The sequence below is a fragment of the Lynx canadensis genome, chromosome D4 (genome assembly GCF_007474595.2).
Source record: "Lynx canadensis isolate LIC74 chromosome D4, mLynCan4.pri.v2, whole genome shotgun sequence".
Lineage (NCBI taxonomy): Eukaryota > Metazoa > Chordata > Mammalia > Carnivora > Felidae > Lynx > Lynx canadensis.
Window position 1 is genome coordinate 38,829,193 of NC_044315.2, and position 16,395 is coordinate 38,845,587.

Here is a 16,395-nt window from a genome sequence, read left to right on the forward strand (position 1 = left end):
TAATGATTTTCAGGGTGGAGTAATTTCAGGTGACAACAATTTCCAGAATATGACCACAGAATCAAGCAGGTTTTCTTAACTGGAGGAACACCCCATAGGATATGGGAAAACAAGAAATCATGCAAGCGTGTGGTATTGACTAGGTTATCAACATGGGCATTTAGTTCATTCTAATAATGTTTGGGGCTTGAATGGAAAATAAGAATATTATTCAGGTGTTACAATCTTCAGTAAATCAGGCTAATAACTAGGGCAATACCTTGATCAATTAAATAGATTGTGATGTCATTCCATGATAAAGGGAAGGGAATACAGAAAGGGGTAGTTTTGGGTGGTAAGGCTATCAGCTCAGTTTTGTACACATTGAGTTTGAGTTTCCTACATGGCAGCAAAATAGATCTGTCCAGTAGGCAGCGGGCCATATAGATTGGACAGAATACACTGGGCATTATCAATTTATAGATAATAATTTGTTTAATCAAACTAAAATGAGGTAAACCCAGTAGAATGTACAGATTATTTAAATTCAGTCAGAAAACTTACGTTATATATCACTAATTGTACTTTTATAATACCTGAAATTATCACTTATAATTTTATGTGGGCTCATGATTTATATATCCCTTATATTTTACCCTGTCTCTGTCTCACACACACACACACATTTCATCAAATTGATCATTAGCTTTTTGATTTCCAGACCATATTTTAGAATTAATTTTGTTTCTACAGTGCTTAATAAAGGGCTGTGAACATAATAGATGCCTCTCTTTCCTTTACTAAATACACAAATATTCAATCTATTTTTTTTAATATGCTTCTGAGGTTTTCTCAAACGCCAATACCACAATTGTCTATGATGTATTTTGACGATATTAAAGTCTTTCCTCTAGGTTCACTCACTTTAGGAAATGGGTTCTGATTCAGTTAACATTTAATTCTCTCCTACAAGTGTCTTGTCTTTTCACTTTTTGCTGGGGCAACTTAAGAACCTTCAGTTTGTGATTGATTGCACGCCAGCAGAATAGGGTTAGGAAGTCAGGTAACGTCGGTAATAAGAAAGTATAGCAATTGATTAAGTTTCTGCTTAGAAATTTATTCTCAGACTAATTGTTTCTTTATGTATGAGACTAAGCCCTGACCATAAACTGAATAAATAAGAACAAGTTTGAATTTTGCATTTTTACAAGCATAATGGAATGAATATAATCAATTTTTGCACTATATCCTAAAGCCATATACACAGAAAGAACAATGGGCTTAAAATCAAATTAAACCTGCTTTCAAGTTTTACTACTTCTTAGTTACATAATTTTTGGCAAAACTGTGCTTCTCTGACCTTAAGTTTCTTCACCTGGAAAATGGTGATAATGAAGTGAAAGATATAAAACTACCGTGGTTTAAGACGGCTTTCTACAGGCATGTCAATACAATTAAAACTAACAGGGAATTGTAACTTCATTCAGGGTAGTCATCGCTAGATGGAAACCTCTACCTTAGTCACCAATACAATTGGTGAAATATAATTGTACAATTGTATACAATTGAAATACAATTGCACACAGTTGAAATACAATACAATTGAGGAAAGATCTAAATTCCTTTTAGGCTGCTACAAACTTGGCATAAATGGGTTGATTCACTCAAAAGTTGATTTTCAAGGAGAAAATTAATTAAATGTAAAAATGCAACTGGTCAAATAATACAAGAAATGGATGATTCATGGTGTTGTTCTTCGCAGTTTTGGTGATTAGCTTGCATTTTGTCACCAAATCCCTCAAAGTTCTCAGAGACATTCAAAAGTTTCAGCAAAAACCCTAGAAACATTAATAAGAAAGTTCAGGTGTGAAAAAAAAATCCCAGCTCAGTCAAGAAGAGGAAGAGGAAGAAAAATGGGTTTCCTCTGATTAGTGCTTAAAATAAGTCCAGTGTATCCCAATAATGGACCCCCAATGGTGGCTGCTGCTGACAGGTAACTGTTGACCTGGCTTTGCTCACAAAATACTTTTCTTCCATCTGCCCTAATTATTAGTCCCATTCTTTCTCCACTCTTTGGCTAAGACTTGGTCTGTTCTTAATTTGGGGTCTGCTGCATGGGAGTGCTTAGCATTGCTAATTTGGGAACGAATTACTTGAAGTGGAACCTTTGAGAGAAACTAAATCCCAAACCCTGAATTCCTAGGTTGGTTGTCTGAAGTTTGCTACACTGTACTTTTCAAAACCAAGATGTTTTTGCAGGCATATTGGGATCCTGGAATCTCTGTCAGAAGAACAGACGTTCAAATACACGGCTATGTTTCACACAATTTCCCAGCAGTGGGTATATATAAAAGTAATAATCTTTAATATGATACTAACATTTAGCAAAAGAATACTAAAGTATGACTAAAGCTGAAAATCAAGCAAATCGGTTTGCAATGGAAAGCCTGTGATTTCATTACAGTATATGACCCATCAGGCTTCTCATAGCGGACAGGAGTTTGGGTTCTTGTTTGCATGATGGGAAGCATGTCTGCTTTCCAGGCTGATATATTCCGGATACAGAATGTGTCCTGTGTTCCAGACGTGGGTTTGGGAATGCAGAGGGATCCCAGCTTTGAGCCATTTGACTGCGTGGATTTAATTAGGCTACATATTGTTTAGAAACTGCAGCAGTACAAATAGTTTATGTGCTTATGTTTAACTGCAGGATGTCATTGTCCAAATAGAAGAAGAAAAAAATACCTTTTCCATTGAAAAATCAATGTCATTCATTAAATTAGAAAAAAAGAAATGTACAGACTCTTACTGATTAGCCACTGGAAAAAAGATTATTCAAGTGAAGTGTACCTCTGATGAACTTTAAGAAGCATCTGCATTATGGTTCATAACTAAAATTTCTGGGTTATTGAAAGATCTATGAGTTGAGACTTCAGATTTTAGAAATTTTACCTTATGCAGCCGGTTCACTGAAAGGACCACTTACTTTTTAGGCTGCAGTAAACAAGATGTGGAATATTGGAAGGGGCCCCGGGCAGAAACTCAAAGGGCCAGGATACTATGCTCGGTTCTTCTGCTCACTAATCTCTGGTTCGCAGAGGCCACTAAGGTAACCTTGGGAGATGTCGTTTCTTGCTTATAGAATCCTAACAGTAGTGGGAGCTCTGCCAGGGACCAGCTGTGGGGCTTTGGACAAGTCACTTGACCTTCCCGGGCTCAGGTTCATACTTACAACGTGAAAATCAGAATACTCACCTTCTAGAGTCGTATGAGGATTAAAGGGAAAAAGACATATAAAGGATCTCTCAGAAAAACCTGAAACAGAACAACTACCACTCTGAAAGTGATTAATCATAAGACTATATAGTGCAATTAAGTTTTATTTTAAACGGGTTCATGGGTTTCTACCTGTCTCGTATTTGCATTGAAGCATTTTGCAGGTCACAGAAACACTTAACAAGAAAATGTTAAATCAGCGTGTGGTTGCGGAATATTACTCTCTACCGTGTCAGACTTTTCTTCAAGTACAGTTGCTAGAGTGTGTTTGGATGGAAAACGAGCAGACAAGAATACCAAGTGATTATGGCATCTCTGTTCTTGTACTTTCTTTTCAGCTTAGGCTCTAGGAATAGCACGGAATCAGGGAATTTGTTGCAAGCAGGATTAATTAAATGATTCACTCTGTGCCCAGAGTTTTTTTTCACTTTTCCTGTTGCGCATTAGTGAGAAAATCCAGTATTAGGGAGAACACGCTCTTCAGGGGATATACTCAAAATGTGGACGTTCTGGTTTTTAAGTTAAATGGAGATGACCCCTTGGCTCATTAGGCAGCAGAAGAGATGGTGAGGGATTTCCACCCCCCCCACCCCTCCCCTTTGTTGGCCTTAAGTATTTTATTTTTTAGGTAGTTCGTTTTTTTTTCTTTTTTCTTTTATCAGATGTGTTTTGCACATGAAAGGAAAGGATGCTGGTAGAAAAGTGTTTAATTCTCCTAAGGCTGAGAAGCTATACGTCTTCAGGGTAATTAAATGATGATTTTGTGACTCTTTCAATATGGATTATCAAACTTGATGCCTTTCGAGCCTACAGCAGATCCTTTGAAAGCCACAGCTACCATTGCACCATCTCCCCACCTGGAGACCTCTTCGTCTCGAAAGGGAAAAATATGCTTTCTACTTCAATTGTTGGATAGCATCTTCATATGTTTTATTTGTAAAACAAAACATACACATTATGAAAAGGACAAAACATGCACAGAGTGAAAAGAAACCATGTAGCTTGCATAGGCACATATTTTTACATATTTGTTTCTAAATGTACAAACAGGATCTGCTCTACAGAATGCTCTAGGATGGTATTTGTTTCAAATTTATGTAATCAGCCATGTTGCAAGATGTTATTCAAAAAGAAGCTTAGAGATGTGTTATCCTTGCTCCATATCTAACATCCTCTCTCTCTCTCTCTCCCTGTGGACCAATAAATAACAGGGATGAAAAAATATTTAACGTCAAACAAGACAGTAAAATACAGAAGTGTCTTGATGTTTGAAAAAAAGCACAATCACAGCGAAACGGGAAGTTCCAGCCGGGGAGGGGAGGGGGGGCGGGGAGAACCTTGTGGGTAAGAGTTGAGCTCAGTTAAAGTTCAGGGGGTTCTGGCTATTTTGTAGATCTTAAAGTTTATAAGCAGATTTCCAGATGTGATACCATCAAACTACACCTCAAGTTCACTTCATTAAAATTTAGCTGTTGATCAGGCCTCTCAATAGAATTCTCCACATTCTCTCCCTCCCATATATTCATTTTAATGGTCCTTTGGCAGGCTGGATCCTGTGCTCGGAGTTTAAATGACAGGCATCACTCTTCAGCACATGATTATCTGATTCCTGAACCAGTGCATGCAAAACAAGACATGTGCATTTCTGGAAAACCAGGCCTCGCCAAAAGAGGGGCTGGCACAGGCTCCCCCTGGCAATCAAACCCGAGGATCTTTTAATTATGAAACAGAGATGGAAACAAAAAAATAAGGGAGAGAATGCAAAAGAAAGAAAAAAGTACCCTGAAAGACTAGATTGTGACGGTACTCCAGTTCTACGAGCTTATTGCAAAGGGTCCCAGCAATGCTTACTCTAAACATAAACGTGTCTCTTAAATATGATTTAGAGTTTTCCAAAGACAGAGATTATTCCAAAATCATAAAACCCCTTGGCCTGGCTGAGGAAGACTGAATCATCTTTTATTAGGAAACTTTATATTTTCCCGGGTTACCAAAGTTGTTACATAAGGTCACAATTAGCACATCGGCTGGCCCTCTTCTCAGAGAGATCAGATCAAACACCCAATAAAGCGAGACAGATGGTATGTACTGATAGAGCAAATTATTCCCCCTGCATTTATAGCTGTGGTGGGAAAGCACTACCTTGCTACCTGTGCTAACCGGTGTTTTTCACAGACACAACTCTACTTTAAATAGGTTTCTGCCCCCCGGTGCCTGGGTGGCCCAGTCGGTTGAGCATCCGACTTCGCTCAGGGTCATGATCTCGCGGTCTGTGAGTTCGAGCCCCGGGTCGGGCTCCGTGCTGACAGCTCGGAGCCGGGAGTCTGCTTTGGATTCTGTGTCTCCCTCTCTCTCTGCCCCTCCCCTGCTCATGCTCTCTCTCTCTCTCTGTCAAAAATAAATGGACATTAAAAAAATTAATAAAAAAATAATAAATAGGTTTCTGTCTCAAGTTTTGGACAAGCTACCCTGCCAGTATAACTACTGGAAGACGCAGGAAAGATTTCTTTAAATCAGAGGCCAAGGCAATGTAGAGGATCATTCAAAACGAGGGAGAAAAAAAGAAGGGGCGGGACTAGTTGACAGAATTAATGTATTAAGCACCCTAATTCCTTTTAAATGCATTTCAATGATTTATGGGAATTTAAGCTATCTGCTTTCTGACCACATGCTATTTCACAAATCTTATTAGAAAATACTTTAATTTTTTGGAAGCTAGGCATCTTTTTTCATACTGGATTAGCTTATAAAATTTTCTATGAGTTAAACTTGTGAAGCAGGAGTGTGCAGTTTATTTATTCTTCATAGACTTGTAATTGGGAGGATAGTGGAGCAAATCCTAATTGGATTAGAGAAAGAGAAAGCAGATGATAATCGTTTTGTGAAAATAGCACTTTAAACCAGGGATTGGCAAAATATAGGCACAGCCTTCAGCACCTGGCTCTTGAGCTGAGAGCAATATTTACATTTTTAAATGGCTGTAAAAAAGAGAGAGAGAATATGAACCAGAGGCTATGTGCCCACAAAGCTTAAAACACTATCTATCCTTTACAGACAAAATTGGTCAATGCCTGTTCTAAATCAAATGATATCTTACTGTACATTTAAAAATTATTTCTCACTTATATTCTGTAATTGTAAATATATGAATCACAAAACTGAAAAAAACTAAGAATAATTTTTCAAAAATTAACAATAGTATATTACAAGCGTGCACTCTGAATGATTCCATCTGCGCGAAGTTCAAAACCAGGCAACATGAAAGCTAGGATGATAGAAATTGGATTACTGGTGACCTCTGGATGATATTGACAGGAAAGCTGCATGAGTCAACTTCTTAAGGTGATGGAAATGTTTTATATGTTAATTGCGGTAGCTGTTACAGAAGGATATATAGAGACTTAAAATTTCACTGAACATTCCAGTTGAAATGTACACTTGACTGAATATGTTGTAGCTCAATAAAAAAATAAATCATTAAATAAAAGCGTACATTCATTCATGGCTTACCCACCTGCATTTTGTAGCATAGAACATAAAAGAAAAAAAGCGAAAATTTAATATCATCCACAAAAAGAAAAAGATTGCCTATAAAGTAACACCATTTAGATTGACAAGAGATTTATCAACAATAGCAATAGAGGCCAGAATACCGTGTAATTCCTTTTAAATACGGAAAGCCTAAATTAAAACCTGAAATTCTGTAACTAGCTACAATGTCGTTCAAAATTACAAACAAAATAAAGCCCTTTTCAGGAAACATAATAAGAAAGCTTTGGCTGTATAGGCCTTCAGTGAAAGAACTATTAAAGAGTATACTTCAGAAAGAAGATAATAGAACCCAATGAAATGAAATGGTGTGGCGCCTGCTGGCTCAGTCCATAGAGCATGCAACTCTTGATCTCAGGGTCCTGAGTTTGAGCCCCACATTGGGAATAGAGATTACTTTAAAAAAAAAAAAAGAAAAGGAAAAAGAAAAAATGGAATTAAAGAATCAATAGAGGAATCAATTAAAGAATCAATGTAGGGAATAGATACAAATGGAGATAAATACAAATAAGCATTTACTATGAAATACTAACCTTAATAAAAATGATTTAGAAGTGTTTGAAAAATAAACTCAAATACGAGAGAGCTCATACAAGAATTCATTGAGCTATATGCTGAATATTTGTACATGTCACTGTGTATACTACATCGAATTTTTAAAATGCTCCTGGAATAACAGCCCTCTTCTCCCACCACCATTAATGCAAAGGTGAGGGTCACCATTGTTTGATGGCCTCCTATTCACCCTATTGGTGAGGGATGGAAGCCCACCCTAGGGTTATGGGAATGGCTGAATGCACAATACCTGACATTGTACAGATGAGAAAACCAGTGGTTTATTAGCTGCATATACCCATAGCCCAGAAAGGACATGGCACACCATGAAGGACCACACAGGAGTTGCACGCTAGCGTGCAAGAGAGGGCTTTCGTAGGAAGGCTTTGTTTGTAGGATCATGAGTTTGGGGTGCCCTTTGGTTCCCATGGGAAGGTATGATGACGGACTTGTGGTCAATCCTGTGACTGGTGAGGTACCACAGCTCACATCTCAGGGATGGGCAGGAATTGCACCGGGTCCTTTTAATAAAGAAGGTTTCTTGGCAAGGGGGGGGGGGGCAGCTGTGGGAGGAGATTGGAGAGAGGGATTCACTGTCAGGCCATTTAAGCCTCTCTGTTTTCTCCCAGATGTTGAGGCAGCACATAAAACGGGCCCTGATGGTCAGCCTTCTATCACAATCATTGCCTTGCCTGAGAACTCAACTAAGCCATGGGAGCAATAAGACCCGAAAGTTAGCAGTCTTTGGATAGTTATGAGAACGATCATATCACTCTGTCCTATGCCTAGTTCTTACTTCTAGTAGATATGAGTGGTTTGAATGAAAGCAGGTGGAAATGAAAAGGCACTGTAATGAAGAGTGTACTTCAGTTGTTGGTAATAGGGTAGTTAGAAAAAAATGGTATAGTCTCTAAGAATTGATGTTCATTCTTCAAGGAGCATGTGCACCTGAGTGTGTATATTTGTGTGTTTCTGAGGGGGAAAAAAAGAAGTCCACACGAGTAGACACCATGGGAAGACATCTACTTCCATACCAGTGGCAATGTCCCATGAGAACCTGAGTTGTGTGGTTCAAAACCCCAAATGGATTCTCCTGCTGTCGGACCTGGAGCTTTATCATTAACTATTTAGGCTTTAAGAGCGTCTTGATGAAGGAGAAGGAGAAGTCCTGGAGCAAAATTAGATTCTGTAGGTGGAGATGTTTAAAAAGGTGAGTGGAAAATCATAAGGTGGAGGTCTAAAGACGATGCTCTATCAGGGGAAGAGGTAGGTCAATGGATAGCTCAGGAAGTTTAGGAATTATATCTTCTGGTAAAAGGACACATTCATATTTCACTCCCACCTGTCCCGTACCCCTTATATATACTCATTTTTTAAAAGTTGGTAAGTGTGAAGAAAAAAAAAAGTCCTTTCAAACCTTAGAAAATGATGTTAGAAGAAGAACTTTGTTTTATGATGTTATTAATAGACTCTTCTGGAAAGTAGCATTGCTGATAGATTTTGATGAGTTTAAGTTTTTTTTTCTGGGAAATTATATTTTCCTCACCCAGCTAATCACCATTCGTTCAGTGAGTTGGATGACTTTTAACTAGATGTTTCTTTCTTACACCTAGCTATTTTCTGTCCACTTTTAGTTTCCTATAAAATCCACCCAAAAAGAAATCTAAGTCTTCTCCCTCTCAGACAAGTTTGAAATAAAATTTTGACATGTGCTCACAATCAATTTGTCTGAAAAGTTGCTTTAAAAATAGATATCTTTGGGGCGCCTGGGTGGCACAGTCGGTTAAGCGTCCGACTTCAGCCAGGTCACGATCTCGCGGTCCGTGAGTTCGAGCCCCGCGTCAGACTCTGGGCTGATGGCTCGGAGCCTGGAGCCTGTTTCCGATTCTGTGTCTCCCTCTCTCTCTGCCCCTCCCCCGTTCATGCTCTGTCTCTCTCTGTCCCAAAAATAAATAAAAAAAAAAAAAAAAAACGTTGAAAAAAAATAAAAAAAAATAAAAATAGATATCTTTTTTTTTTACAAAAAAAAAATACATATGGTAGAATTTACTTCACGACTGCAACTGCTTTCCTATAGTCAAATAAAACTCTTCAATTAGAAGCGTGGCAGAGAGCAGTGGAGAAGCAGGAGGGGATAAACTGTTAGGTCAACAATTGCCAAAAACTAGATGTTAACTTGAGGGGCTGGTCCCTGCTGATGGGGTGACGGCATTTAAATCTCAGCTTGTCCATTCGTGGACTCAGGTAGGGAAATCCTGCATCCAACTTGGTGATGAAAAGCTTCGTATGGGGTCCTCAGAAAATGAAAAAAAGCCAGTTAAGGGTTTGAGAAGCCTCTTGCAGGCAATCCATGGACACCTAAAACATTTTCTCAAGGTGTTCCAAATGGAAGTTCATCAGCTACAGTAGTTTTTAACTGGAAGCAAGTTTGCCCTCCACAAACCTCCTGTGGGATACCCGACAGTGTTTGGGGACACTTTCGATTGTCAAGACTGGGGCAGAGGGGGAGAATTGACCGTGCTATGCAGTTGGTAGAGGGCAAGAAGGCTGCTAAATCTTGTATAATGCACAGGAATAGTTCCTTACAACAAAGAATCATCCAGCCCCAACTGTCAAGAGTGGCAAGGTTGAGAAACACTGAGCTAAAATGTGAACAGTAGTATCTTGATGATGGCAGTGTAAACGCTGGCCTGGGTAAGTGTGTGAAATGGGTGAGAATGGCTAGAAGTGAAGGATAAAAAAAAAAAAAAAAAAAGAATGTAGTTGTCAAGGCTTTACCAAGAAAAGCCTTGTGGAAATGACGTTATCCAAGCTCAAGCTAAAATTTAAAAGACCGATAGCAGGTCAAATGGTACCCTTCTGTCCTTACTGGGCGAACAAGTTTCGAAGAATTAATTTGAATAGGAATGAGAAGTAGTATAATAACCGTGATAGGGGGAGGGAAGACAGGAGGGAGAGGGGGGGTAGAGAGAGAGAGAGAGAGAGAAAGGAAGAGAGCGAGCCTCCAGCAATTAATAATTTCCAGCCAAGGGGAGTTAGCTGGGTTAAGATTCTGGCGGCTGTTGCCTGGGAAAAAGGCCTTTCTCTCAGGGAGGAAACCAGTAACCAAGTTCAGGATAGTGTCAAATCAAGGTTGTATTCCAATAGAGGGGCTCCGAGTGGGAGCCAGAGAAGCAGATTATTGGGGAAGTTGGGGGCAGGGGCGCCAAGATAACCAGCTGAGTGCAAAAGGACTAGAAGCAAAGCCAGGATAAGCAGAAAGTCACATGGAACACAGCACAGGAACTGAGTGGTAAAGTTGGCAGCTGGTTTCAGAATCCCAGGAGAAATGCTCTGTGGGTAAGTCTGTGGGCACAGCCACATTACGAAGCTGGTGCCCAGGGCCCTCAATCGCACTCTTCTGGCTCAGCAGACCTAGTCTAATTTTATCCCAATGAAAACGAAAAGATCTCATTTGACATTTCCTTGGATGTCCTTGTGCGATGTGTAACGAACCCAGACAGGAATAAATCTTGTTAAGGCTCAATTCTCAACGGAGGCAGCTACCTGCTCTATTCATTCTGGACCCCAGAACCTTGGTGTAAAAATCTGGTGGGTTCATATGCGCAGGCATTTTTTTTTTCTAGAATAATATCTTAAGAGCTATTATATTCAGTTAGTTATTAAGGCAACACGAGGATTGATTAGAAACGACTGAACAATACCAAAATCAAATCTTTAATGATTCGGCTCCCAGGATCACCCCGGTTACTCTTGCGAGAAAAAGGAAAAGACTCCAAGAAAGTCTAGTAAAATAACTTTGCCAACAGTAAACAGGAAAAATAAATGGAATTGCAGGAATTCTCAATGTAATAGACGTTGAGAAAAATAATAAACGGAACCGGCGAAAGGGGCATTGTGTCGTGCACATTGTAGCTCTCTGTTATTTTAGTCAGTCTTTCCAACCTGCAAGGTCGGTTTTGCTTTAAAATATATACTGGGAAACCGGCCTACAAATCACATAGGTAGGATTGAGAGCAGCAAAACATCTGCGAGCAGTATTTCGTGCAGAGGGGGTCGCTTGTTTGTTTGTTTGGCGGCAGCAAAAGAACGACACATGAGCTTCAGACTTTAAAAAGTGTAGGTATTTTAGCATGGTAGTGAGAACACTGGGCAGTAGAAATGAACTCCCACCTCACCAGCAAAAGATGCGCTTACCGAGAAGATGCCTGTTTAATGCCGACAGTGGACACATTTCTTGATGTCACGGTGGCAGATTCATTCTACTTACCTGGGTGTGGAAAACGGAGGGTATGTATGGGGGCAATCCGCAAATAATGTCTATGGGCAAAACTCAGATCCATATAGACTTCTATGAGATGAAAGAATAAGAAAACACAAAAACATACCTAAGACATGGGAGATTTGAGCGGTGCATAGAAAAGAAACCTCGGAAGATGCAGAAAATGAGGATATTTCTGAAAAATATTAACTTCCAGCATCAAGACAGGAAAATGTATGTGTCACATTTATAAGCTAGATGAGATGTGGTAAAAACCGACCATCAAATAAATACTGGTGGCTTACAAATAACAAGCGTAGCTCTTGTTCATCCTGCCTATCACAGGTCAGCTGGAAAGTTCTGCTTATCTTTGTGCCTTGTGTGGCCCAGGCTGAGAGAACTTCCTTTTCTCCTTTGGCTTCCTTGACTGCAAAGCCAGGAAAAGGGAGCATGGAAAACTAAACATTGACCCTTAAAGCTTTTACCCAGAGGTGACATGAGTCACCTTCACTCACACTGCATTTGTAAAGCAAGTCACAGAGCCAGGCCTGAGATCAAATTCGTTTAGAACAATCCTACTTTGTGCTCAAAATGAGAAAACGGATAGGTGTTAAAAATTTCCCTACCGACTATCACAATCAACCCTTTTAGTCACAAATATATGGCTGACTTTTCTTTCTGTCAGCGAATTATACTTGCCTCCTTCCCAAGTCCTATCCAATTACACTATACTTGCCTCCTTCCCAAGACCTATGCAATCACCACCTTGGGATAAAACTCTATATGTATCTCTTCTCGGTATGGAAATCCATGAACCAAAATGACAATTTGTCTGTCCTTCATGCTCCTGATATGAAACTGCCGAAAGGATCAGGTTATCCAAATAAACATTCCAAGTTAGAAAAGAGGTGGGGAGAGATTCTGTAGTCCCTGGCCCAAAAGAACTCTGAAATTCCTCTAGGATATTACAAGCATATTCTATTCTGAATGTTCTTTCATTAGCACTTGATGGCGTTCCTTGAAATAGTTTCCAAGTTCTTGACTCCTGAGGCCCCTCAGTGATGTCATTCTTCTTACATTATCATCTTTGGCCACGTGTGGAGAGATTATGAAAGCTTGTATGAGACTCATCAGCTTTCCCAGCCTGCTTCCTGGATGTAGAATTTTGAGGGACCAATGGACCTCAGTTGCAATTAGCCACAAATAATGAAGTAATTAGGAATGATCACACAATAAATGTTCAGGATGTATGTATGTATGTATGTATGTATCTATCTATCAATCATCTATCTAATCTAGAGATATTGATAGAAATATCTATTTCTATAAATATAGAAGTATAGATCCTGAACATTTGTTGTATCTATCTATAGATGGTATAAATACATAGAGATATATATCTCTGATCTCTATAGATATAAATATATATGAAAAATGGTATCTATAGATACAGATATACAGAGATACATAGATAGCTAAAGAGAGAGTTTAAGCCTTTAGAGAATAATCTAAGTAAATAAAAGTGATGATATCTCCATTTTAAATTCAGAGTTTTGCATATCATTACTGATTATTGTAAACATAACACTTCTCTTCACGGTTTTCTATGAATACAATATACTATAAAAATATTTACCTTGATTTCTTATGGAACTGAAAAGCTTTGCATAATTTTCAGGTGGAAGACATAAACATAAGAATATCTACAGATGTTTAGGAAACAAAATGATACTTGAAAGATAAATCCAGATTAGAAATTTAATTTTTAAAAATCTGTGTATGTATATAAATATGTAGAAATGGAAGTAGGAGACATTCTGAATCCCTGACAGATGATACTGTGGGAAGGGTTACTGGAACGAGCATGTGAAAATGATTAAGGAGATCCTTTTGATTTTACCATATATGGTATGAATGCTTTATGATGAAATTAACAATGAATTAATTGAGCTTCTACTTCTGTCCAACATGGAATTTCAGCAAACGTGTTTACACCGCATCCTAAAACAACCCAAACCATGAACAAAATGCATGAAACGATAATTCCAGGATACTGAACATCAGGCAATGAATGATACTAATCCCTGAGCAAGTGGCTACAAATGAGATGAGCACCATCATTGTCTCACATCACTGCCTTGGAAACTTGCCAAGATGCAGCAGAAGAAGGCAGGTAGAGTCTGGTGGACTGTTGAGGAGACAGAGCTGAGAGTCTAGGAAGACCTTGTGGTTAGAGTTTGCAGGACAGAGTACTGGAGAGGAAAGAGCTGGACAAAGACGGAACTCTAAGACATCTAAAAAGGGTCTCTCTCCAGTACTCAGCTAAGCACTGCTAAGTGCAAGCACATGAGAAAACTGACAGTTTGGTAAAAGAATCACACAAAAGATTAACAGTAACTGTGCCCAGCAGTCACAAAAGACTGAAACAGTGCCTGTTCTCACCAACCAGAGGGGAAAACCTCAAGATTCATGGAGCAGTGGGTAGAAGACACATAAGAGTCTTGCCTCAGTAGTTGGGAATAATCAGCCCCAGAATGAGTGCTATTTTGATTCCTCCTAACAAATCTTAAAAGCAAGATCCAAAAGGCTAAAACTGTTTTAAGGAACTTAAACACACCCCAGCACAAAACTCAGGAATATTTATGGGAATACAAAAATATCCCACACCTCAAGTGATAAAATTCACAAGATTGAGCATTTAATCAAATATTACCAGACATTCAAAGAAGGAGGAAAATATAACTCACAATGAGGAAGGATATCAATTATTCAAATCCAAGACGAACTGACACAGATTTTAGAATTAAAAAAGAAATTAAAACAGTTCACTATAACTGTATTCCATACATTCAAAACCTTAAGTAGAGGGGTGCCTGGGTGGCTTAGTTGAGCATCCTACTTCAGCTCAGGTCATGATCTTGCAGTTTGTGAGTTCGAGCCCCACGTAGAGCCCCGTGTCAGGCTCTGTGCTAACAGCTCAGAGCCTGGAACTTGCTTCAGATTCTGGGTCTCCTCCTCCTCTCTCTGCCCCTCCCATGCTCATGCTCTGTCTCTCTCTGTCTCTCAATAATAAATAAAAGTTAATATATGTATATGTATATGTGTATGTATATATATAAACATTAAAAATTTTTGTAATAATAAAAAAATTAAAAAATATATTAAAATAAAACCTTAAGAAGACACATGAAAATATTGTTAAAAGACCCAAAGAGGAGTTTAAGAGATGAAAACTACAATTTTTGATTTTAAATATACTGGAAAGGATCAATGAACCTAGGGACATACAATAGAAACTACTAAAACAAGGATCACAGAGGGGGGAAAAAAAGAGAGATGAGAGAGTCAGAGAGAGAGAGAGAGAAGAGAGAATGGTACATCTGTGAGCTGTGGGAAAATTTCGCACAATTTAACATATATTGTATTGTTGTCCCTGGAGAAGGGAGGGTTAGTGACAGAAAAAATATTTGAGTAAATAATGGCCAAAGTTTTCCAAATATGATAAAAATGATAAATTCATGGATCTAGGAAGATCTGCAAATACCAAGCATAAGAAACATAAACTAGATCAAGGCACATCATATCACATTGCAAAGCTAGTGGTAAAGGAAAAAATCTTAAAAGCAACCAGAGGACATGTTTTTTAGGTTATATGTCAGGGAACAAGGACGAGAATGATACGAAGTTTCCTTACAGAAACAATATAAATGAGATGACAGTGGAAAAACATGTATTAAGTAATGGAAAAAAACCCAAAACACCCAATGTCAACATGGAATTCCATATTTGGCAAAAAAAAGAAAAGAAAAACAAACATAAAACAAAACAAAACAAACAAAAAAACACACCACACACACACACACACACACACACAACATTAAAAATTGGTCAGATAGAGACATTCTTCAGACCTGATCATCTGAGATTCATGCTACAAAAAAATACTGAGACACCTGGCTGGCTTGGTTGGCCAAGCATGAGACTTTTGATCTTGGGATTGTGAGTTAGAGCCCTATGTTGGTTGTAGAGATTATTTAAAACAAAAATCTTAAAAAAAAAACCATATATATATGTATATGTTTATATATACATACACATATATACATATATATGTGTATATATATGTGTTGTATATATATATATGTATATATACATATATATAACAAATATATATATGTGTGTATATACATATATATGTGTGTGTATACATATATATGTGTATATATATATGTGTTGTATATATATATATGTATATATACATATATATAACACATATATATGTGTGTATATACATATATATATATTTGTTTTTTTTAAGTTTTTTGTTTTAAATAATATATATAGAGAGATATATATAGATATATAGATATACATACATACGTATATATATATATGGAAGTCCTTTAGGCAGAAAGAAAAAGACACCAGGAAAATTAGTTCTACACAAAGGAATTGGGAACACTGGAAATGTTAAAGGCATGGGTAAATCTACAGTTTTTTTCCCTATTATTTCAATCTCTTTATGAGATAATTGAACATTTAAACAAAAATAACAATTTAGTGAGGAGTTATAATTTTAGTATGTGAGAATATGTAAAAGTAAATATATTAAAATAAAACAGGAAAGTCAAGAAGGAGGAAATGGAAGTTATGAATGTAAGTCTTTTATATAAATTCAGAAGTCGTGTAACATCACTTAAAGGATACTGTAATAAATTAAAGATGTATATTATAAACCACTAAAATAACAGAGTTATATATAGCTAATAAGCTAC